At 35.6% G+C, this 24,593-nt stretch overlaps 1 protein-coding gene across 10 annotated transcripts in view; it reads left to right on the top strand.

Annotated features, from left to right (window-relative positions):
- NFIB (nuclear factor I B) overlaps window positions 1-24,593 on the top strand; it is a 240,223-nt gene that overhangs the window by 13,567 nt on the left and 202,063 nt on the right. The window contains exon 1 of one of the 10 annotated variants that reach the window (XM_066368188.1): window positions 7,818-7,837. The exons of the other annotated variants lie outside the window; for them this stretch is intronic. The gene's annotated coding sequence lies outside the window, so the exon portion shown is untranslated. Of the gene's footprint in view, window positions 1-7,817; window positions 7,838-24,593 lie in introns of those variants that run through there. 10 annotated transcript variants of the gene reach the window in all.

Below are 24,593 nucleotides of genomic sequence, written 5' to 3'. Positions count from 1 at the left end.
AGTTCCCATTAAAATAGGTAATTCTTCAATATCTAAAAATTATGGGTGAAGGGAAGTGTGATGATTTCTTGCTCTGAAACTAGCTTTTGAGGGGGAAGTTTCTCCTCACAGAGAGTGTGACAAAGAATAGCCTTTGCTAGTTTGAAGTTGATGAAAGTCGAACTCGGGACACTTGAGGAGTTTTTCAGTGTGTGTGCTGTGGCAGAGCAAATGATTAGCCAACAAAATGTTCAAAGCAAAGTTTTCTAACTTTTTTTTTCCTCCATCCCTGCGGAGGAGGAATAATTTTAGAAATCTCAAGGACTGGTGGTTATGCGATCGGAAACTGGAGTTATTATAGCAGCATGCCTCAGTGCCAAGCATAGCAAGAGGGGAGCTTCCTCTTCATCATGCTCACTTTTCTGTGGCAACGTGGTATGTCATCTCATTTTAAAGTACATTCTTGGGTCCTTGAACTCTAATTATGTGATGTGGTTAATTTAACTGAATTCAGTTGTTAGGTTTTGGCATAGAGAACAGATCATCACACTGCAGAGAACTTGTGAAAACCAAGTGCGTGTAGTAAGGAGTGAGTCTGTGGGATTAGCTTGTATTAGACTGAACATTACAGGATATGAAGCTAATGGGACTTGAATGGTTGGGCTTTTGGTTGTTATATTATTCAGAAAATTGGAAGAAATGGCTACCAATTAACCAATGAGGTAGAAAGACCTTGAGGCTGAATTGAAGGCCACATTTAAAAATCCTAAAAATTTACATTAAGCAATGTTCCGAAATGGGAATGCAAACTATTCTTGTGCATAAATATATTGTTTGTAATAAAACACTTAGATACACATATTCTTTCTGTTTATGATGATAGTTTAAACAGGACTGCATTGATGAATCACAGACAAGTTAAAGAACTCTCAATAAGGACTATATAATTGAAAATATGGGGTGATGGATGGAGTAATTTTACTAGCTGAGAGTTGCCTGGAGGTTGTATATTTTCAGAATTTTAAGGCAGATCAGAGCATGTAGTAAGTTATAGATGAAACACAAATCAATTGAAAGTGGGACCTGTTTAAGCAAATGCAAAAATAAGGTCAGAATTGCCTTTAAAAATATTATTTAATCCAATATGTGCTGTTGTAAAATACTGGTTAGCTTCAAAAAAGAAAATTCAATAAATAGTATTGAATTGAATTTTAAAATACATATATCTCTACAGCTGTCTAAACTACACAAAAGCATTTAACAAGGATCAGTTACTACTGTGACACAAATTTATATTCTGATGTTGAATGAAGCTAAAAATGTCTTTTCAAAACTTGGTTTTTCAAAATTCACATTGAAAAAATACACGGACAAATGTATTGCTGTTAACAGAGAATGGTATAGTTTTTAGGTCAAGGATCGCAAGCCCAGATATTAAGAAAGTTATTTGAAATAGGGTGTATTCTGTAATTCATGTGGGTAGGGGATTACATTTATGTCTATGTTTATAATAACACGAATATGTCAGTATGAAGTCTGTACCCCTCTATCAGTGAATTCTAAAGTGTGAAAAATGTTCCTGCTTAGGACAACTTGTATTTTGTTATTCTGACATCTGCAGTTTCTGGATGGATTACCTTAAATTTGCTATGCTATGTTAAAAGCCTTGTTTTATGAGGTCGGTCTCAGCTTCTGGCCTTGGTGTCAGGAACCCTGCTACGTGATGCAACTTGCCTTGTTAGGTTTAATTGACCAAAGCTGATGTGTTAAAACAATTCATTTGTGCTGTAACTTATGCCCTGGCTAAGTTGCTACCTGAATCCTTTGACCTTGACTTGTCTGGGTCATGAAATGGCTGCAAGCTGTTTGACCTTTCTATTGTGTAGTAATGTCACTGTTTCCTCTTATTCTTTTATGGTAATAGCTGACAAAAAGCCCCAGCTCTGACTTTATACCCCAGTGGATTCCGGGCATCCCTCTGCAGTAGCTACCTCTTCTGTTTGACATGGTGTAGCTGCACAAGTGACTTTTTTTTTGTTCGCTGACTGTGATGGGGACAAATTTGCAGCCCTCCTTGCTTTAGGAGGTGAGGGACAGCATTCTGGCATTGGGAGGCGTTTGGACTTCTTCTGCTCAGATGTTTAGTTTCCGTGTTTTATGATGGTGCACATCACAATTTCCTTTACCCACTCTTCTGAGGTCAACTTTTCAGCTTTTTATATTTATGGCTTCCTTAATAATTACTTTTCAACATTTTCAGCTGTTACAATAAAAATATTTTATTGTTATTATATAGGGTAAAAGTGGTAAATTTAGTGATGCTTTTGGTTACCAACGTGTAAGTCCCAAAATGACTGACTTTTAAACTTCACCCTGTAAATCTTTGTCTATTGGGAAAAGGTGTATATGCATCATGTAGTACAAAAGCAACTTAAAGAAATGAAGAGTAGTGCAACTTTATGTATTTTATCTTACAACTTATAATTTTAGGGGGAGCCTTGTCTTTGTAACTCAAATAACTACATTTTATGACATAGTAGTGAGCCACCAGTAAATTTGAAGCTCTATTTCTGTGGGGATTTTTTTGCCAGTATGAGAAATTAAATATTTATTTTAATGAATATAAATTTTTTTTCTATTCTCTGAAGATCTCATATGCAAAAATGGAGAATTTTATCTGTTCTCTTTTGAAGCAGTGAAATAATTTTATTTTTAAAATATTGGAAATGGCTTCTAAAATGTTAAAACAGATATTTTTATCCTACCAAATTTTTCTTTGCCAAATATGACATTATAGTTCATGATTTTTCCTATATTTGCCAGATTAAATATTTAAAATCCAAGCTGTTACGTTTTATTTTTAAATTATTAGAGGAAAGAAGGAAGTTTAAGTTAGAATGTGCATTTCCTTAGTGGTGTGTCACATACTGTTTGTGCATGTGTGTGGATACACTGACAGATGAGGGACAATGTGGTGCAGGCTCCAGAACCTTGGAAAAAAGCACTAGATTTTCTATTCCCATTTAAAAATATCTGAAATAGCAGATGGTAGGGTGTTTCTTTTCTTTTCTTTTTCTTTTTTCTTTTCTTTCCCTCCTCCTCCTCCTCCTCCTCCTTTTTCTTCTTCTTCTTCTTTTTCTTCTTCTCCTCCTCCTCCTCCTCCTCCTCCTCCTCCTCCTCCTCCTTCTTCTTCTTCTTCCTCCTCCTCCTCCTCCTCCTCCTTCTTCTTCTTCCTCCTCCTCCTCCTCCTCCTCCTCCTCCTCCTCCTCCTCCTCCTCCTCTCTTCTTCCTCCTCCTCCTCCTTCTTCTTCCTCTTCCTCTCTCTCTTTCTCTCTTTGTTTTCTTTTTTTCAGTTGTATTAAACTGATTTTTCCACAGAAATGTTCACAAGATCAAGGAATTTTAAGTGCTTTTCAGCATTAATTATACTAATAATTCAGCATCCTACAGGTCTCAGGGGAAAGGGTGAGTGTAATGCACTGAATCTGATTTTAGTCAGTAGCCTCAGTTTCTCTCTCCTTTCCATTGACTGGAAAATATTGCTCTTGCCTTTTCTATTCACTAGTGTCCTCAGTGGTAGAGCCAACACCAAGTTGGGTTTGGATGTGGTTAGTGGGCTAATGGATCATGTTCTGTGATACTGGAACAGCAACCAGCCCCTAAGGATTTAAAAAATGTCTATGACTTCTTTGAGAAGTCTGCCCAAGTTCTTCCACTGAAAAAATTTGAAATGGATCACCACTGTTGAGTTAAAGAGGTTAAGTTCCTAGACCATGGGTTATTGTTGGGTGCATGCATCCATGCATTGCAGAGAGTTGAAGAGGAGAGGTGAAGTTAGAGAAACAGAGAGAGGTAGGGCTTAGATCTTGTAAGGAATTAAGAAGGATGGTTCATTCATAGGGGGAATAAATAACATGCAATTTAAAATATTCTCTTACCGTCTGAATTTTGGATTGCTTTAGGAGTTGAGCAGATCTCCTTTCTGCCTTTTTAGTTTTTGTAGAGCATAGGAAATAATGCACAAATCTGTCATTTTGATTTCTAGTTTTGGTTCTGCCTTTTATCAGCTTTGTGGCCTTGGTCGAGTCACTTAAGTTTCCTGTGTTTTCATTTTTCATTTTGTAAATTAGGATTAAAATGCCATCACAGAGCAGTTTTAGGATTACATGAAATAATTAATGTAAGTAAAAGCAACAATGTTAATAATAGCCATTATTATTCTCTATAAAGGAACATAACATAAAGTAGACTTCCAGAGAAACTACCCAGTAGTGAAGAGGAGTCATTGGGCATTACAGCCAGAGGTCACCAGTTAGTTCTTATGAGTTTCAGGTGAAAAGATATTCCAAAGAGAAAAGGAAAGTCCTGATCACAGTAATGTGTACAGATATTTGTTAGTAAATCCAAGGAGTGTAGGCACACGAGGCTAGCTAGTTATATATAGTTTTAAATCCATTTCAGTTGGAATGATTGTACAAGTTTTAGCAAGGCTTTATGTCAGAATTACCAGAGAATTAATTTCTTGATCACTCTTGGAGTATTTGAAAGGAAAGAATAAAATAATTTTGTTAGTGATTCTCTGAGTAATTAACTTTTATGTCAAAGTGTGTCCTAGCAAGTAATTCATTGCAATTCTATATAACTCATTGTACTTCAGTAAAAGCATAAGACTTTTATTTACAAAAAATTAAATTGCCAGGATTTGGGAGAGCCACACTTATGTTTTAGATTTAGTTGGACGGAGTGATGATGATGTGGCCAGAGTGGATTGTTCTTAAAGAGAGCAAGCTGCTGGTTTTGAGATCTAAGCCTGAAAGTGTCTTATTTAAAAATGACCTCTAGTTGGGTCAAAACTTAAGATGTTTAATTAGTTACATGAATTGTTTTGATTTAATTCTCATTTAACTCTTCTCCTTTAGGTCAGTCTTTCCCATTCATCCTTTTTATGATGTGAAGAAAATTAAATGATCTTTAGAGGAAAAAAGTTGATATTTCTTACTTAAAATGATTTTATTTACTAAGAACAACTGGAAGCAAAATGAGAAGTGGTTAAAACATTCACTTTTTCTTTCCAAACTAGATTTGGGGTTATTGTTTGACTTCATTGGCTCTGGTTGGTTGAATCCATGTGGTCATGAAGTTACCTTGTCCGCCAGATCATTGGGGAACGTTTCATGATGCTTGTTGTTCAGGGCCAGTAGGTTGCTACCTGTCCTCACTTTGCACAGCAGGTCAGGGAAGGGGACATATTAGCCCATATCCACAGTCCCTACTAGGGAAATACTTTAAATCACATGACACACTGTATAGTGCATAAACCAAAATAAATCATGTTCTTTTATGAAGCATTTTATAATAATACCAAGGGATTCTAGCCAGGAGTTAATATGAAAAGTTAACTCACTGTTTGTTCATCAGTTAAAGGGTAACTAGAGTGTACAAAAAGCCAAATCAGAACATTGATTAGTTTGTTTAGATTCTGGTACATAATTTTTAATAATTTGTGTGTGTCATACCTTTTCTTTTTGAGAACATACTGGGCGTTTAGTTGGTGTTATGTTCATAGGATATACAAAAATTAAAAAGCATGTATTTTAGTACATGATACAAAGGGCATCTGAAAGTGTTAAAGATACATAAAATCTATTGCTGTTGATGGCAGAAGGATTTGGTATTTTGTCTTCCTAATACGTTGAAAAAACCTTGACTACACTTACGATTTAAAGTTGGCGTTGACCTAAAATGGGAATGCCTACATGGTTCTGAAACATTGGTTGTCTTTCATAGCCTCCTGGAGATGCTAGCATATTTCTTTAAATTTCCTGATGGTGAAGTATTAATATTTTTGGATAAGACTTACAGTTATCATGTAACAATATCTGTTCAGTCTCCAAATAAGGGAAAATCTGCTTATAGTAATATGAGGATCACTGGTCTTACAATAATTAAATAGACTTGTTATACTACATTAATCCCTTTTGGAACATTTGGAATGACTTCTTAGTACTAACAAACACAGCATTAGGGTCTACAATTAATCTGCTTTTTATCCAACATTTGTATAATATAAAACATGTGTATAGAGAAATATATTTCAGGTTTAAGATGAGTTCATAGGAGGACCAAATGAAATTATGTTGGACTATTAAGCAATATGTATATGATTCCAAGTACTGATAAAATATGGAATTAATTTTGAGCTAGCATAGGTAGATACGTTGTTTTCAGTAAGTTTTTGTTTTTTTGTGAATATCATGTTTGGGCTTGTCAGAATTACTTCTCCCCTGAGATCCAAGTTTTGTTCATGACCCACCGGATATATGCAATATGAAGTGGAAAGACTTTTTTTCAATCTACTATCCAGGAGGCTGTGTTAACAATTTGTGAGATTGTGTTTCTTGGTACCTGCCATTTTTATTAATCCTAGAGAAAATTAAGTAGACCCGATTTTAAAGTCTGGTGTAGTTTTGTTTTGCGTTTCATAGAAGTGGTTTAGGTTAATGTCAGACTATGCATTCACTAATCAAACAGCATATAACAGATTTGTTGAAGGAACTTCTGCATTAGGATAGTGTTTACATTTTCTGTTGTGGAAGCCCCATGAGGCATAATTTTCTTCTCCATGTGGGGCCTTTATTGTGGTTGATGTGAATTCAGTCTTAGGTGTTCCAGTTACAGGGAAAATATTTCGTGAAGGATGAAGTATTAGTCCAATTTTAGGACAGAGTGCATGCGTATGTACAGAGTACTATGGAAATGCTGAGATTATTGAGTGGTTTGCATCCATTTTAGACCATGTGCCTGGGACCAGCTAATACATTGTCAGGGAAAAACATGATGTAGCAACAATATTAGATCATGCAAATGAGACTACTGAATAGTAATAGTTATGGGCAATATTTTGGAAAACACTGATTAGTGACAGTTTTATTACAGCAAATGTATGTATCGAGTCCCCAGATTTCATTGTAATGCACTGAAAACAGATGTCAAAGTGTCCCAAACAGAATTTCATGCTTAATCTACATATTGCATGGAAAGTACAAACAAACCATTTAGAATTCTGTTATTTAATCCTTTTAAAAGGAATGAAAATATACAATTTAGATTTACTTCATTCTTTCTTTTAATTTCCGTTTTTGTTTTCTAGGGGCTGATGATAAATTATTTTTTTGTTTGCTATTTTCTTAAGATGCATATGGGAGAAGATGTATCTGCATATGGACATGGTTTTACTTAATATACTTTGAACTGTAAGTTTCTGAACATAAGGTCTTCACATTAAAAAAGGAAAGAAGAAAAATTAGGCTCTAAATTATTTAGTGACCCGGTAATGGAATTACCATCTTCAGTTCCTTTGTTTACTGATGTAGAGTTTCACTTTATGCCACATAGTGATTTAAACAGCATGCTGAAGAGGAAGAGAAGAAAATCGGTCATCTTACTACTGTTTGCAAGTACCTGGGAGACTTTGAGCCTCTCAGTGACTCAGTTTCTTTATCTGTCAACTGAGAGAATTAGCTTAAGGACTTCCATCCCTCTTGGCTCTGGCATTTTAGGAATTTGGCTTCTGGTTACCTTGGCAGAGGGACGATGCCCTTAATATTAAGCAATATTTAATGAAGCTTTAGGATACTGTTATTACATATGGGATTTTAATGCATTTATTTATTAAAGAGAAATAGAAAATGTGTAACTTGACTCTTGAGTAACACTCTCATGTTGCTCAATTCAAAGTCCAATAGTCAGATCATTCGGTTCAATCTAGATAAAAAGCTTTCTTTTTTAAGAAAGAGGTCTTTCACTCTTATAATTTTAGAGCTGGAAGAATCTCTAGAGACCTTCTCACTTTGCAGCTGTGGGTACTGAGACTAAGAGAGGCCCAAAGACACTGTGGTTACTTGTGTTAGTTTTATTGCTACGTGGGCATAAATAAGCATAAATAATGAGAAAGTTATTTTGTGAACATAGTAATAAGCAATTTTTAAAAGAATGAAAAGGAAAATCATGATGAAAAGCCTATATTCTCATTTGCGATCTATTGAGATGAGTTGACTCAAGAGTCCAGTTTCTTCTGTACCTTTTTATAGGATGTATTCTTTTGAAGTCGATGTGCAGCCATGGTGTTCATAAAAAACTATGCCTTTCTCTTCTTCAGTGGATGGAAAATACTATTTAAATATGGTCAACTACTATGGAGTGATGGTGGTTGGAAACAGAAAGGATCCATTGAAAATGTCCTGCCAGATTTCCAGTAACATTGTAGGTCACGTTTGAGATCAATTTGTAAGAAAAACTATTTTTTGAACATTAGGTATTGGAAGAAAGGATGGAACCAGTTATGAGGAGTTGGCTTAAGTTCTGCTTCCTGGATTTCTACAGTTTTCAGATTAGTTTAATAATTACTATTTTGCTATTTTCCTTTGCATTGTCTATGTCTCTCATCTTAGTTTTAAAAAATTGCTTTTTTAAAGTTTGAAACAAACATCCACATTTAAAAACATCTTATTTTATTTAAGAGATGTTTTTAAAATTTTAAGAATTTTTCTTAGCTAAATTATTAGCAAACAAAACATATTTAATTCACAAGGAAATTCAAATTCCAAAAGGAAAGTTTAAATGAATCCTTTTGCTAAGGTCAGAATTATTTTATAACATTTACCTGTGAATTATGTTTTATCAGTGTCCTGCAGTGTGTTCATGTATATCGAGGCATAACTGAATACAGCAGAGATGAAAGCTAAAGTAAAGCTATTAGCAATATTAGAAAAAGTTCAATATCAGTTACTTTTAGTAGTTAATTTCTAGCTTGATAGTTTATGTTTGGGAAACTTTGAAAGCATGTAAAAAGATACAATTGTAGATGGGAAAATAGATGAATAAAAGATGGGTGTTGTGCAAGTGCATAACATCAAAATCAATGGAAATATTACAGGGGTGCTCTATTTAATAGGTAATACGTATTTTTTGAATGAATGAGTATAAATTACTTAAACTGAGTAGAGAACACTAGGAACAAATCAGATGAGTGTTACCAAGATAATACAAGGGAAGCTCCTCAAACTGGGAAAATCTGGTTTTTGCTGAGACTTGTTTTGTTTTCTTTTGTCTCTCCATCGTTAAAAGAGAATGTCATTCCCACCTCATATGTACCTGTACTTGAAATTTTAAGAATGAGTAGAATATGACCATATGAAGTATAATACCCATATTAGCAATAGAGCTTATTCTGGATTCAAGCTCCAGGTTCAGATATTTGTTTACTTACTATTCACTCTGTGTCTTCTAGGATTCAGTTTTCTGAGCTCTGGAGTAGGCGCTGACTGTGCTTGGCAGTTGTGAGGGTGAAATGAGAAAGTGCTTTTTGAGTTGCTTAACACTGTACTTGTCATATTGTAGGTTCTCTGTAAGATGTTTGCAATTATTGATAAGAATTTTAATCAGCAATCTGTACTGTGTCTGCACATTGTAGGTAATAGTACTTAACTGTTCATTGAATGCTCACCACCCATGCTGAGGATTCTGGAAGATTGATTAAGTTAGGGACAAAACTCTGCCAAAAGTGTGAAGAAAAATATTAATATAGCCAAAAATAAAATACAGCATCGTAGTTGCTTTGTAATGTCTCAAATCAATCCTTGAAGAAATAAGTAGTGTGGAAGAACAGCAAATCATAATGCTCACTTCAGTGTTTCTGGTTGACTTAAAGAAATAGCCTTTCCTAGGAATGTAAAGACATGCTGGATTCCTATATAACTTTTTCCTTAGAATGTAGTATATTTTACAACTATTCATTTTTATAAGGTCTTTTATTTGGGTTGTAAAGAAGTTCCAGACATAAACATAATCAGAAACAAAAGAGAACATACCCAATATCTGTTGCTAGCAGGGGATACTTGAGGCAATAGTATTTATGCAGGAAACCAAGACTTTAAAATCCAAACCTTTTCATGAACTTCAATAGTGATATATATTTTTTCTCCTTTATGTCTCTAATAGCACTGAATTATAGTTCCCACAAAAGGTTTGGAAGAAGTATCTCAGTATTTTCTGTAAGGTTATATTCTCTGAAGAACAGTTTTGACTGTTTAGTCTTGTTTATTAAAAACATGTTACACAACTTAAAAATTATTTTTATTGGTGATGTACTTTAAGTGCCTAAAAATTTTTGGTGTTGCCAGTTTTTTCTCAGTAGTCACTGAATAACAACAACCTTAGGTTTTACAAAATGTGTGTGTGTGTGTGTGTGTGTGTGTACATATATATGGTATATCGATTCTTATGTGATTACTACTATGATTCTATGTACATCATATAGTCAAGGAAGTAGATATATGAGTTTATTAAAATGTTTTTCAAGGATAAAATATAACACTTGGGAAAAAGGAAGAAAATCACTGAGAAGGACATTTATTGAATAGTAGTACCATGCTGAGTACCTTTAATATTTTAAGGAGTTAGGGAAAAAATTGTGAAAATACAGGTGGCTTCTTCCAAAATAATTTACAAGTAGAAAACAGAGGACAATGGTAACTTGCAGTGTATATTGGAACGAAAAATGCCAAAGATAATGGAACAAGTATACAACTAAGTCTCACCAACTGCTGTATATAGTTAGATTTGCTGAACTCTCTGGGAGGACACCCTGAGGGACTGTAATGGAAAGGTCACATAGAGGAGGTGAGTCTTAAAGCAGGTTTATCTCAGGGGTTATAGAACAAAACAAAACAAAATGAAACATAACCGAGAATCCACCTCTTATATAAACGAACTCTATTTGGCAATCAGATGCACTGTACTTCTAATTTGAGCTGGTGTTCTGTTTAAAAATTTTTTTAGTAAAAGGAAAATCTAACGGGAAGCTTTAATCCAATAATGCTAAAATTCTCAATACTAAATGGCTTTGATTGGTTAATCTCTCTCTTTTAAAGTGTGGGTAGTAACATTGAATTCTAACATCTAAATTCTTATGTATATCTTAGCTCTTAGATTTTAGTGTAATGCTATATACATTGTTTAAAAATGTTTTATATTATTCTAGTGTTAGTATTGTTTATAGTTATAATCTTGAATTTGTTGTGTGTCATATATCTAATAATTTGTTTTAGATATTTTAGAATTGAGCCTATAAGTCTATAGGCAGCTAAAAAAATCTGGAAAACAGAATATTATGCAAAAATATTTTAAAAATATTCTGAATTCAGTTTACATCACTATTATTATTTTAAAAATCAAGTGTGGGTCCCAAACTCAATAGAAAAAGAGAATTGTTTCAGTGTAATAAGTTGTGTTTTATTGTTGGGCTAAAGTATCAGATCGGATGCAAATTTGTACTTTTGTTACAAAAAGCAGTGAACTGATACAGTGACATACCCAACAATAAAATATATATAGATTTTTCTAATATATTTTGCTTTTTTAAAATGATACCTATTTCCTCATAATTAGAAAAATAATATAAAGTGAAGACTGTGGTAATCCTTTGACTATCCCTATATTTTGTAGCTCTTTTAAAGTAGCTCTCAACTTTAAAGCTCACCAGGCTTATCTCCTGAAGGTAGAATGGAATTTAGTGTGTGAAATTCTCAGTTCTTCTATGCTTTCCCGACTCCTCAGACAAATAAAAAGTGAATATATGTTCTTAGAGGGCAGTGATTTAGCTTTTCTGTTTTTTTTATACTTCTCTTCCCCTTTCCCATAAGGAGATATACAGAGTTGATTGTATAGGTGACTGTTGATTATGATGTGCAGATATAGTAAGATTATGATCACTGAAGTTTAAAAGGAAATCTGTCTCAGTTTGCCATTTTATGATGACATTTCAAAGCCATTCTTCTATCTGTCTGCTAACAAGTTGCTCAGTCATTCAAATATTCACCGAGTATTTACCATGTATGTGGCACTGTGCTCAGCCCTGGAATTACAACATGTATAGAGAAGACAGACATTTTACTAACTTTACAGGAGGGAAAGACAATTTAAAAAGAATTATTTGATGTTTATTCTTTTTTGCCATTGCTGAAAAGCATTGCCATTAGATACTAAATATTTTGTGGAAAGAGTAATGGTAGTGATTCTACAAATATCATGTAAAAGAAATGACTTATGAAAACTTGCGACAGTTTCTGAGAAAATGGTGAGACCTGAGAATGGATTATTCTGAATGAACAAATGTGATTTTTTTTCACTGTATGACAAAAATATTTTTGTAAGCTGTATATGGTAGTAATAAGCATGCTCTGTGGCATCTTGGAGCATGTAGCTTTTCTTGCAGGACCTTGGAAACATGTCAGGATGCCTTTCTGAACTCTGGCCTTGCTCCTGACTGGAGCCATTGCCCTGGGCTCTAAGCGGCAGTGACACCGTGCCATTCAGAAGTGAGAAAATCAAGAACCATAGTGAAGCTTGGAGGAATAGTGAGTATCTGTTGTGAGGATGATTACAATGAATGGAACAAGTGAAAGAATAGAATGTGGCATTGGGGATACACCCATTACTTTTTCCAACTTCTCAGAAGTCAGCAGATCTATTACAAGTTTTGCAACTAACATGTTAGTCTTAGGGGTGACTATCCTGGAGGAAGTGACTAGGCGCTCAGGGAGAGGGATCTTGCTGGAAGGAGCCATGAAAACAGTGTCATACAGGAGTACCGAGTCCGAAACCTTTGTTTTAAAAACATCCTTTTTAGATGTATGACTTTCAGTGAGTGTTTTAAAGTCCCTCATGCTCCTTTTCTTCTGGGTAAATGGAAATAATACCAATCTTAAAAGCTTTTTGTAGGACTAAATGAGTTAATGACTTGGAAAAGGCTTTACATAGTGACCTGATTCTCAGTAGCTAATTTGAGTAAAGGTGGGTAAGATTTTCTGGGCCGTAGTCATTTGCCCCAATGCTTTTGATTATATAGTCATCCAGCTAACATTTAGTGAGCACTTAACTATGTATCGGGTATTCTTTTGAGAGTTTTATTTGTGTGTGACTTGTTTAACCTTCAATAACCATGTGAGGCAGATATTGTCCTTTCATAAATGAGAACTCCATGGTTGAGCTAGTTGAGTGACAGAGTCCAAATTTGTCTCTGGAGCTCTTTCTTAACCCTAATTCTAGATGGAAAAGTTACTCTATCCACATTAGGGTAGAAGGAACGAAAGAAAACGTTACACAGTGAGGGATAATCTCTGCATATTAAAAGGATAAGCTTATTTTAACTTAGTTACACATTTTAAAAAGGAGTGAAATAATCATATGTTTTATCTTTGATTTGTAAGTAATTTCTTTCAATTTTGTTTTATTCTGATCCACAAAGTAAAGTGATAGTGATTTCCAAGTTAATCTTTTCTCCTGAACTAATCAGTCATTCTCATTTGTTGTTCCCTCCTATTCTATTGTGCTTTTGTATGAGACCCTGAAATTGGATGTGTTTATTGTGTAGACCACAAAGGATACATAGAGAAAATAAAACAGCCTTAAAGAGAGGATTAAGCAAGTCAAGGGCCATACATAGTAATCCAACTCTTCAACAATAAGCATCATGTTCTTTATGATTGATTTTTGGTAAAACCCCCTTATTTCACTCACATCATGCTAAATTGATGATTTTCCTTACAAGTCTTAGACTATTATTTCTTCATCTTTTCTTTTTTGTTTGTTAGAAAAGTTGGGATATTTTCTCAGGTTTATTGACATCTGCTTACACCTGAGTAAATGTACTCTGGGTTTTTTATGGGAGGACAGTTTTTTGAAGAAAATAGATACATGAAAAAGGACATATATTTTTATTTCGCTAATAATTTCTTTGTTAAATTTTTCTAAATAGTCAGAACTATTTTTGAATTTTGGGTGCTTCCTTTGTGGAGTATTGAAATCACAGGTTATGAAATTTGTAAATCATCTTAAGGCTTGCAGAATAGAAACTCCCCTCCTCCTTATTCCTTTATGTTTTACTCACATTTTGGTTGAGTGGATAGATTTCCTTCTTCTATGAGATAGTGAAAGTTAGTGAGGAAGATAATGTGATGAAAAGATCCAAAATGACTCCCCTTTCTCTTTAGAAACACAAGGATCCCTTTAATTACTGATTAATTTTTATGGTAATAATAATTGGTAATAATAATAAAAGTAACACATCATGTTGAGAATGTCTTATATGCCTAATGTAATCATTACAGTTACCCAAAGAAGTAGGTATTATCATCATATAATGGTTAAAGAAATTGAACTTAAATATGTTGAATAAATCTCTACAGATTGACCCCTTCTTACTCATAGTCCCAATTTCACTACTACATTTACTTATTATTTTTAAATGAGAGGAGGGGCACAGGCACCTCTACCAGAATCCAGCAACCCCTGTCTGGGGCCAATGCTTGAATCATCCAGCTGTCATCAGTGCCTGAGGCTGATGCTTGAACCAACTGAGCCACTGGCTGTGAGAGGAGGAGAGAAAGAGATGGGAGAGAGAGAGGGGAAGCGAAGCAGATGATCGCTTCTCAAGTGTGTCCTGACCAGAGATCAAACCTGGGATGTCTGCATGCTGGGCTGACGCTCTATCCACTGAGCAAACCAGTCAGGGCCTACATCTTCATTGATAGCCTGTTTTTCAATCTTTTCTAAGTAAACAAAATTTTAAGGTGCTGTAAGTTACATTTTATAATATATGCTTGTGAAGCAGTGTTAAAAAGCTATCACCAAATCTCAGTGTGGTTGTACCTAGAGGAAGAAATAATTATATGGCTTCTTTTTGCTGTCCAGTATAAATATTTCTTCTTTCTACCTGCCTGAATGTTCCTTGTCCCACAGACACTGCTGTTCTGACCCTCAATGAAAAACAGCGACAGAACTTTCTCCAGTTTTCCTGGAAGCCAGCACAAACCAGTCAGATTTATCAACTTTATATATTTGCCCCAAAACATGACTATAGATCCTTTTGTCTTTCTGTTCCTTCCATTTCCTTTCAAAGATGTTTTGTAAAAAGAACAGTAAAGGCTCAGGCTGGATTAACTAGAGTTCGTGCAGCCCTGCACACTATCAGGATTGCTCTTGCTCAGAATGAGGAGTCCATTGTCCTCTAAGACATTATGTTAAAGCCCTTAACTGTGAACTTTCAGTCAAGATGCTAGACTTGCCAGTTAGTTACACAGAAACTATTCTGTCCAGGCTGGAATGTGGCAGTTAAAACAGGGGAACTTTGATCCCCAAGATAAAGTGGGTTCAGACACTCGCTCACTGTTGCCATTTACCAGTTTTAATTTGTACAGTTTTTTTCTCAATTTAGTCCGAATTCCTTAAACCTGTATCTAGTGACTGGTGGAAAGACATAAATCAATGAGTATTTTGTTTAAAACTCTTTAACAACCAATACAGCTCATTTCCTAAGATCTCCCAGTCAAGAATTACAGTGATATTTAGTTGTGTCAGGTAGTTTTCTTTTAGACAGTGTGCCAGACTTTAATCTTTGGATATTGATGTCTTAAGATTCCTCTCTTGATATCTATGTGGTTATTTAGTTTTTTAACTATGACAGAATTGTTTTAGCTACCTCTGTGATAACAGTAGCAATAATAACAACCATAACATCTGATATTTATTAAGCACTTACTATATGCCAGGCTTATTAAGTGCTTTACATAGCATATCTCATTTAATCCTCATAAGCACGTGATACGGAAGCCATCGCTGCAGTTTCTAGGTTAATACAGCAGTGGGTAAGAGGAGCAGCAGGGATTTGAACTTGAGTATTCAGGCTCTGGAGCCCTGCACAAGGAGCTCACCTGGTTGCCTGGTTGCCATTAATTCTGTGGTTCTGGGCAAGTTACTGCACCTTCAGGAACCTGTTTCCTGATCTGTTAAAAAAAAGGGGAGGGGGGGACAGGGGAATGCTTTTGCATTCCTGATCAGCTTATTGAGAAGACCAAATAAGGAAATCACCTTAAAAAAGCAAAACTAGGTACAGTGTTGAGAAATATGCAAATATATGAGATTATTTTAACGGCATTAATACATTCTAAAGGTTATGTTTATGCCACTTTTATGAATAATTTCATAAAATAAATCATGTCACACATAAGTTGGACCTTGCAAAGTGGGCCACCACATATAGTATAACATTGTTATTTTCACATTTGTACTGTTGCTGATGGTATAAATCACGTGTGCTTTAGAGGAAAAGTCATTGAAAACAATACTACACCGTATTCCAGAGCATCATGATAAGCAATTTATTAAAAATTTACTGCCCTCTTAATGCCCTTTGGTACCACTTGGGTGGTGGTGGTAGTGGTGGTGCAGACTGGCAACTATCAAAAGAGAAAAAAGTAATAGTTCTGTCTTTAGACAGTAAAATGAAATAAATAGTTGAATAATTATTGAAATATGTTATCAGGATAAAACTTAAGCATTTAAAAATTATTCTCCAAATATGTAGCCTTAACCCAGCTTATACAGTAATAGAAGTTTTGATATGGAATCAGATTTTCTCAGTTCTTCTTTTCCCTTCAGTAAATACAGCTAGAAAATAGAATATTTTTAGAATGAACACGTAACACAAAATGTTTTTTCTGAAATCTACATTTGGCTTTTTAAAATATAAGATTTTTTAAAAAAAGTACAGATATTTGAATGTACAGTGCATATTTTATAGTCCTTGGAGTATTTATGAGTATAACTTTAGTAGTTTTATGTTTACGAAATTTATTTTCCTAAAAAGACAGGTGTGGGGTGTTCGTGTGTGTGCATCTGAACGTGTGAAAATGCAGTTTAGGGATTACAGCAGTTTAGTCAAGGTCATAAGTGACCTGATGTGCCCTTGAGCATGCTGTTTATAATTGCTGTGGTTAGTTTTCCTTCTCACTGTTTTTACCTATAATGTCAAAACACAATTATATGGAGTTGGTATGTTCACTAATAGCAGTTTATCTCTGCATGGTTTATAGACAGAGTCAAAAGCCAGCAAGTATAATTACATCCATGTTTCTAACTTAGCAGTGAGCTAGAAAAGTGTGGTTGAAGTATGCTGTGGGTAGAGTGCAGCCAGTAGGAATTACAGGGTAAAGTCATTGCTTTGCATTCTTTTGGTTTTACAATAATTGTTACTTAAATTTTGTTTTCTGGATTTTACCACTGTCTGTTGTGTTTATATGACCACATAAAGAGTGGTTGAGTTACGTGTCTCCCCACTCTATTTTTCTTCCGCTTGCCTTCCTCTATAAATGTGTTCGTTCCCCTTTCACTTTCTTCTGACTCAGCAGACAGTACATTACAGTTAATAGTTTCTGAAGCAGCCTGATATTCATGCTCTGTGGAACCCATAAGACTTCTACTATTTGCATTATATGTTTAATTGGATAATTATGGGAACCATGTTGAACTGTTAACAACTGTCAAGCCTTTGATTAATCTTTTGAATGTTCATTGGCATGGTTCAAGTTAGCAACTACAATACAGATTTTTGTTTTATTTTTTTTGCTGTTCTTGTGATTACTTGAGAGGGTAAAAATTATTTTTCTAGAAAAATATGTGCACTTTCCCATTTTGACTCACCTTACATATTGTGCCAAAAGAAGTAATGCAGTGTATGGCTCATCATAAGTTGTTTTGCATATGAAATATTGCAGCTTAGTAATATTTGCCAGAAAAATGATAAGAAAGCCTTTTTATATTTTTAATAATCTCAATGATATAAAATAGAAAAGAGAATCTTTACTTTTGAAACAGTATCTATTTGAACCCATAGTTTGAAAGAGGTAATTGAAGAATATTTAGTATTGAATCATGGAACTAGACGTGACTTATGTAGAAAATCATTCTTTCACCTATGTGTGTTCACTTCATTTGGGTCTTGTATGATGTGAAATGAACATTGGAATTAGTATAGCAGTAATTCTATTCAAACATATGTAACTTTCAAGCACCTTCTAATTTTTGTCTGTTTTACTTTCAATTTATGTAAATATGCTTGTGGAACAATAAAATAAATAAAATATTTGCTTTTCCTTTAGTAATCTATAGCTATTTATGATATTTGGCCTAACAATATACACTTTTGGTTTTTTGAGTGCTTATATTTTGGTATTGGATTGAAAAACAGGTCAGGTGCATAGTGGAAAAGTTAGAATGAGTAAATGAATATTTGCAAACAAATCTTAACAGTTTACATGCATGTCATAGAGACTTTCAGGGACTAGATTCTATATTTGACTGATCTTTCTATTTCTTAGATATGTTACAAATGCCTTTTAGAATGTTTACTGAGAAATATATGACTTTTTTTTTCTCTGTCACACATTTCAGAGTAGGATGAGGGATAGCTCTGTATCCTGGAGATTTGGGCTTTTAAATATTATTTAGTTTACAAGTGACACGAAGTTTCTCAATGTAAAAGCTAAAATAAATATAGCTAAAATATAGCTGTCTATTCCTGCTCCTCCTTTGAGGGAAACCACTGCTATCAGTTGTGTCTTTACCCCTTCCCAGGCCTTCTTCTATGTCTCAGGAAATATTTTTTCTCTTTTGCTATTTATTGAGGAGAGTGTTTCATTGTTCACAAAAGAGACATCCTCCAAGGAACCATAGACACCTCCTGTGCACCCATCCTGAGCTGTCTTCTTGGCCCCAACTTTCCTAACACTGGTGTAGGGATGGGATTCTTTGTGAGCTGTTTGCTACAAGAGGAGACTAGCCAATGAATTGCCTCATTCTTTGCTACAAGAGGAGACTAGCCAATGAATTGCCTCCTTCTTTGCTACAAGAGGAGACTAGCCAATGAATTGCCTCATTCCTTTAGGCAGAGTATAAACTGACTACTGAACACAGGAACTTTGATCTTGTGGGAAACACTGTTTCACGTCTAGTTTTAAAATAAATAAAATGGGGGCACAAGGGTAGAGAAGATTGAAGTATTAAAATTGATTACAGTAGGTCTTATTGAGGAGACATCTGAGTAAAGATTTGAAGGAGGCAGGTGAATATTGGAACTCTTAAGCACTTGAGTGTGTGTGTGTTTGTGTGCGTGCGTGCGCGCGGGCACGCACGCGCACATACAGGAATGTTTATTCACATATTCAACTATTTGTTACATTAACCCTATGAGGCAAGCTCTTTTATTAACTCCTGTTTATATGTGAGAAAACTGAGAAACAGAAAGGTATCTGTCCAGCATCACAAGATGAATAAATGGTGGAATCTGTATTTGGACATAGACAGTTTTCTTAAACAGTTATTTAGATCAGCTCTTAAACTAATTCAGTGAAACTAATCCAGGATAGGACTAACCACTTTAGCAGACTTTCTACTAAATTAGGTATACGGGACTCAGATTGATTTCTCTTCCTGGGAAATAAAAATACTTGGTTCTACCTGTCATTTCCAAAGTGTTTCATGTTGAAGTACCATTTTGGATCAAGTTAATAGGGTTGGCATAAGCACTTCAGCTGCCAGTAGAGCAATCCTACTGCTTATGTTGAAAGTGTATTTTAGGGCTTTAATCAAATGCACAAACGGTGTGGGGAGGGGAGGAATGTTTTAGGTGAGGAATATGCAAAAGGAATCTAAACACCATTCTTAGCTCTTGAATTTGCATTATTTTTATAAGACCATTGTTTACAGTTGGGAGCTTTATGGTAAGTGTACCTTCTATTGAGGTCAGGATGGCCTCTTCAGCCAGCTCATAACAGGCTAATGAACTGGAGAGGAAGAGAATGAAAGGAGTGTATGGAAGGAGCAAATGCAGACTAGAAGCTGTACATGTGGTAGCCTATAAATATTCATCTAAGAAAATTTCTTAGGTGCAATGAGTTGTAGATGAGCAACTTATATCAGACTAAATTTACGGTTTGTTTGCTGAAGTAAGTTATTTTCATCTGCTCTGCCTCAAAGCTCTTTCCTTGGAGTGTCCTTGGACCTGCCTTCTCCATGGGGACAGTCTGATCCCTGTTCACCTCAGCTTTCCTTATTTGGGTTTTCTGTCAGCTCTCAATCTTCGCAATCATGTCCTGGGTATAATGTTCGTGTGAGAGATAATGGGAAGTGGTGCAACTTTGAGAATATATTCACATTGAAAATAGGATTCCCAGTTTTCAGGTATGATATTTTTTTCATCATGGTGATCACTAGACATAATATTCTCCTGTTATCATAGAAGAAGCAGGGGCTCTGATAGGAAGTTGTGGCTGTTCTTGGTTCCATCATCAGTTACGGAGACTTAATCTTTAGTTTCACCACCTGTAAAATGGTACTAGCATTAACTCCAGAGGATAAATTTTGATAATGTGTGTAAAAGGGCTTTGTGAACTCTAAGTTTATTCTCTCTCCCTCTAACTTACCTTCTCCCTCCTCATCTCTCTTTCTCTCTTTGTCTCTCTGTACACACACATACACATATAGATCTGCATGTGTATGTAAATACAGTGACGTGCATATTTATTTTTCCCTGTCCTCTCCACTAAAATGAAAAATTTCCGAGAATATGAAATACTTTGCTTAATACATAGTACTTACAATGTTTTTGTATTGAGCTTATTTATTTTGGTTGTTAGCTTATCTTAATGTTTTACCGAAAATCTCTTAAAGTTAGTCAACACATTTTTCCCCCCTCTGTGTACCTACCTATAGTCCAGTGGTCGGCAAACTCATTAGTCAACAGAGCCAAATATCAACAGTACAATTGAAATTTCTTTTGAGAGCCAGATTTTTTAAACTTACACTATATAGGTAGGTCCATTGTTATTAACTTAATTAGGGTACTCTTAAGCTGGCCTTTGCTAAAAAATGTCCTCAGTCTGATTGAGCCTCATGTGGCTCACAGGCCGCGGTTTGCCGACCACTACAAGTCTATAAGCAGAGCAGATTTCTGATGAAAAATACAATGGACAAATGTACGTGGTTAGTTTCATGCCCTGACTGGCAATATTTTCTCTCAGTACCAGTTTTTTACTTTCTTTAGAGAAAGTCACCACTTATAAACCATGCTGGGGGTTAAAGGTCTCCATAGTCCACTAAGCAGTTCGAACATTACACCTCAGTCTTCTTCTAGGGAGGGTCCTGCTCCAACTCCTAGCTCACTTTTGTTTGTTTTGCTCACCAACACCCAAATCTAAAAGGTCTAGGCTGGGCTCACTCAGAGGCTCACACTTTTTTTTTTCCTCAGACACTGAGACAACCAGAGGGGATACACTGGTCTACCTTCCACACAGTGTTGTTGATTCCTACCTGTGTTCAAGACCATTGGTCTGTTCAGTTTTGGAGGTCCAAAACAGGACTTGGACAGAACATATGTATCTTGTTAGCAATGTTATGACAAATAGCGGCAGCTGTATAAACTGATCTTTCTGTAGCTTCACACAGGGGACTCAATTAACAATGGACCACTGTCAGCATTTAATCTTTTTTACTTCTTGGTTCCTGTGAACTTTTCTGTTGGCCATCAGGATTATTCTTACCCACAAACAGAAGAAAATGTCGAATATTACATGTCAGTTGAACTTTCCTTGGTTTTCTCTAGAGTGATTTGTTCCAATTCGAAGGATATGCTGGTCATCAGGATGGTTGTGACTGGATGTAGGGCTCACTTTGCTTGGAGTTGTTTCTGAATTTAGCACCAAAATTCATGGTCTTAAGAAGCTGACCTGTGAAGTTGAGAGTGAGGATGGTAAGACGCAAGGACATAGTTTCTCCCGGGAACAGCCACAGGAGACAGATACATCTTTGTAAGCACTTTGTCATGTAGAAGTCTACTTTTACGTATGCTAATTTAAAGACATGAGAAACACAGAAATTTCGAGTGACGTTTTCCATCTTTAGGTAAATTCTATCTTTGTTCTTTCTGTCAGAAAAAATAGGGCAAACTGGATGTTCAAATACATTGAGGAAGTTGAAAAAGCAGCGTTATAGCCTTAGAATAACAATGAACAAAAGTTCAGGTTCCAGTTTAAATGTACTTGACATTTGAACCCCTTGTTTGAAGCCTTTGCTTTAGGTGTATCTGCAGAGGACATCTGAAATTCCTCTGGCTTCTAGTCTATGGCAAGTGAGCAGGAATGGATGACAAAGGGATATAAAGGTAGAGCTCAAACAAGTTGTTGTTAATTCTTTCTTTCACCTAAGAGAACTAATGAAAAGCTTGAATTACTAAATTCAGACTAGACCATTGTCGCTACTTGCCAAACAGTACATGCTTGTGCATCTGTCTAATCCATATTTGAAAGCCACAAACAGAAGCTCATAATTTGGCAAAACACCAAAAACATGCCCCGGCACACTTCTGGAGATTCTTCCAAATGACTTATTGATTAAAAAATTTGTGTGTGTGTGCGCGCGCGCACGCGCAAGTGCGCACGTCTATGCACTCATACTGCCTGGAGATGTTGAAAGTAAATGCTGCCAGCAGACCATGTGCATTACACTTGTTTTGGGGGTTTAGGGACTTTCCTTCAGATTTCCGAATTGCAGAAAGCAAAAAAAATAAAGCTGTTCATTGGGCAGTTACTTTCTCTTTTATTTTCAAGATAAGTACAGTCTTGTTACTTAAACTCCCCAAAATACAACATAAAAAGTAGTTCATCTTTTAGGAAGGTTACAATATCCTATTTGTTTTTTAAAATGTGTTTTGAGGGTATTTTTTTCCCCAGCTGTGTTACAAATAGTAACTCATTACAATAAAACATTCTTCATAGCACCATAAAGAAATTTCCTCAGCTGATAAATTATCCTTTCCTAACCTTTTTACAAAAATATTTTTCTTTGCTAGTTTTCTGTTTGATATGGAAAAGATGCAATTTTTTTTAAAAAGCCCGTATTTTGAATTCAATCCAGAATACTTGAAGATATTTATTGATAGAAGGTTAACTGCATGCATGAAATTATATTACCAACAATGTGGAAGACAAACAGTCCATAAGAAATCTTTGGTGTGGTCCACTTTGCCTTGTGTGAACACTTTTTTTAAAAGTCAGGTGCTTATATATGTAGTATTTTATTTAAACATTCCAGCTTCCCTTACAAAGTAGTGATTATTACCCCTCCTTTAAAGATGAGGAGGCCAGAGTGTAGATAAGCTGCAGAAGGTCACACAGCTAGGAGGTGGCAAAGGCAGGATGGACCCCAAGCCTCCCTGACTCTACAGATAAGACCTGTCAGCCTTCTCTGAGGAAAGTAAATATTACAAATCCGCCCTTCTCAGCCATTTATCTCCCCCCTATTCCTTTAAATTCAGGCCATACTGCTTTAACAATAATTGCATGTCGACTATGTTAACATATTTCTGTATTAATGGGTTTAAATCATACTTTATGTTTGTAAATTACTTAGCACTTTTGTCTTTTGTTTATAGTATCTTATTTAGTATTTTATCTCAATTAGATGAGATAGATATTGTTCCCATTTTATATATAGCTGAGAACCATTAAGTATAATCAGTCCAACAGGTAGTTGAGAACTGGGGCTTCCCCCAATGTTTTTTTCCCCCATTGCGTTATAAATGCTTCAAATCCACAGAAAACCAAGTTCTTGGCTCTTTACCTCATACTAAAAAGTTGAGTATGGTAAACTTAGGACTTTTTTTTTTTTTTTAAGAAAGAGAGAGAGAGACAGAAAAGGAGAGAGATGAGAAGCATCAACTCATAGCTGTGGCACTTTATTTGTTCATTGATTGCTTTCTCATGTGTGCCTTGACTGGGGAATTCCAGCTGAGCCAGTGACCTCTTGGTCAAGCCAGTGACCTTGAGTTTCAAGCCAGTGACCTTTGGGCTCAAGCCAGTGACCATGTGGTCATATCTAAGATCCTACACTCATTCTGGTGAGCCCACACTCAAGCCGATGAACCCGTGCTCAAACCAGCAACCTCGGGATTTCGAACCTGGGTCTTCAGTGTCCCAGGTCAGTGCTCTATTCTCTGCACCACCACCTGGTCTGGCAAACTTAGAATTTTGACTTAATTTAGAAATACATCTGCACAGTACCTTACCATGTAATTCTTTGTGAATATCTCCTCACGTTACAGATGCCAATTTATAACTGACTGAGCTGTGGTTTGTATTTGAGAGATTCTTCATTTTCGGCTATGAGTGAGTTCTTTTTTTCCCTTTTCCTAGTTTTAAGGGAGTTTATGGTAGGTATACTCGTGGAATTGGAACGTGAACAACTTTTAATCTTTTGGTTTCATTAGGCATAATAGGATTAGGTACATTAAGGTTACTGAGTTTTGCACACAAATGTAAAAAACACAAAAAGGGATGAGGACAGGATGGGAAGAACTTAATTCTCACTGCTTTATTTATCTATCTGTAGTGCCATCCGAAAATTTCCCTGATAGTGCAGTGTCTTTCCCCTCCTACTGCATGCAGGCTGGATTTTGCATGAGTCCCTTAGTATGCAGTGTAGGATGGTAGCAGCACACTCACGGCCCTTCAGATAAATATGTACAGTGAGGAAATTAGAAGACTGAAGGCTTGAGTCCCAGTGTGTGATAAGGCTTTCACTTACGATTACACATTCCTTGTTCTTCAAGGTGAATGGATGACTCAGGAGGTAAGTCACGAGAGTCCTCCCGGCCTGGCAGAGAGTTATTATTTATTTATATTTATTTATTTTTACCATGGCTCCATGGACTTCTTTCTCGCTGT

Source organism: Saccopteryx leptura, chromosome 2 (assembly GCF_036850995.1).
Source record: "Saccopteryx leptura isolate mSacLep1 chromosome 2, mSacLep1_pri_phased_curated, whole genome shotgun sequence".
NCBI classification, from domain to species: Eukaryota; Metazoa; Chordata; class Mammalia; order Chiroptera; family Emballonuridae; genus Saccopteryx; species Saccopteryx leptura.
The sequence above is the reverse complement of the archived record's forward strand: the minus strand, read 5'-3'. Positions and strand labels throughout refer to the sequence as shown.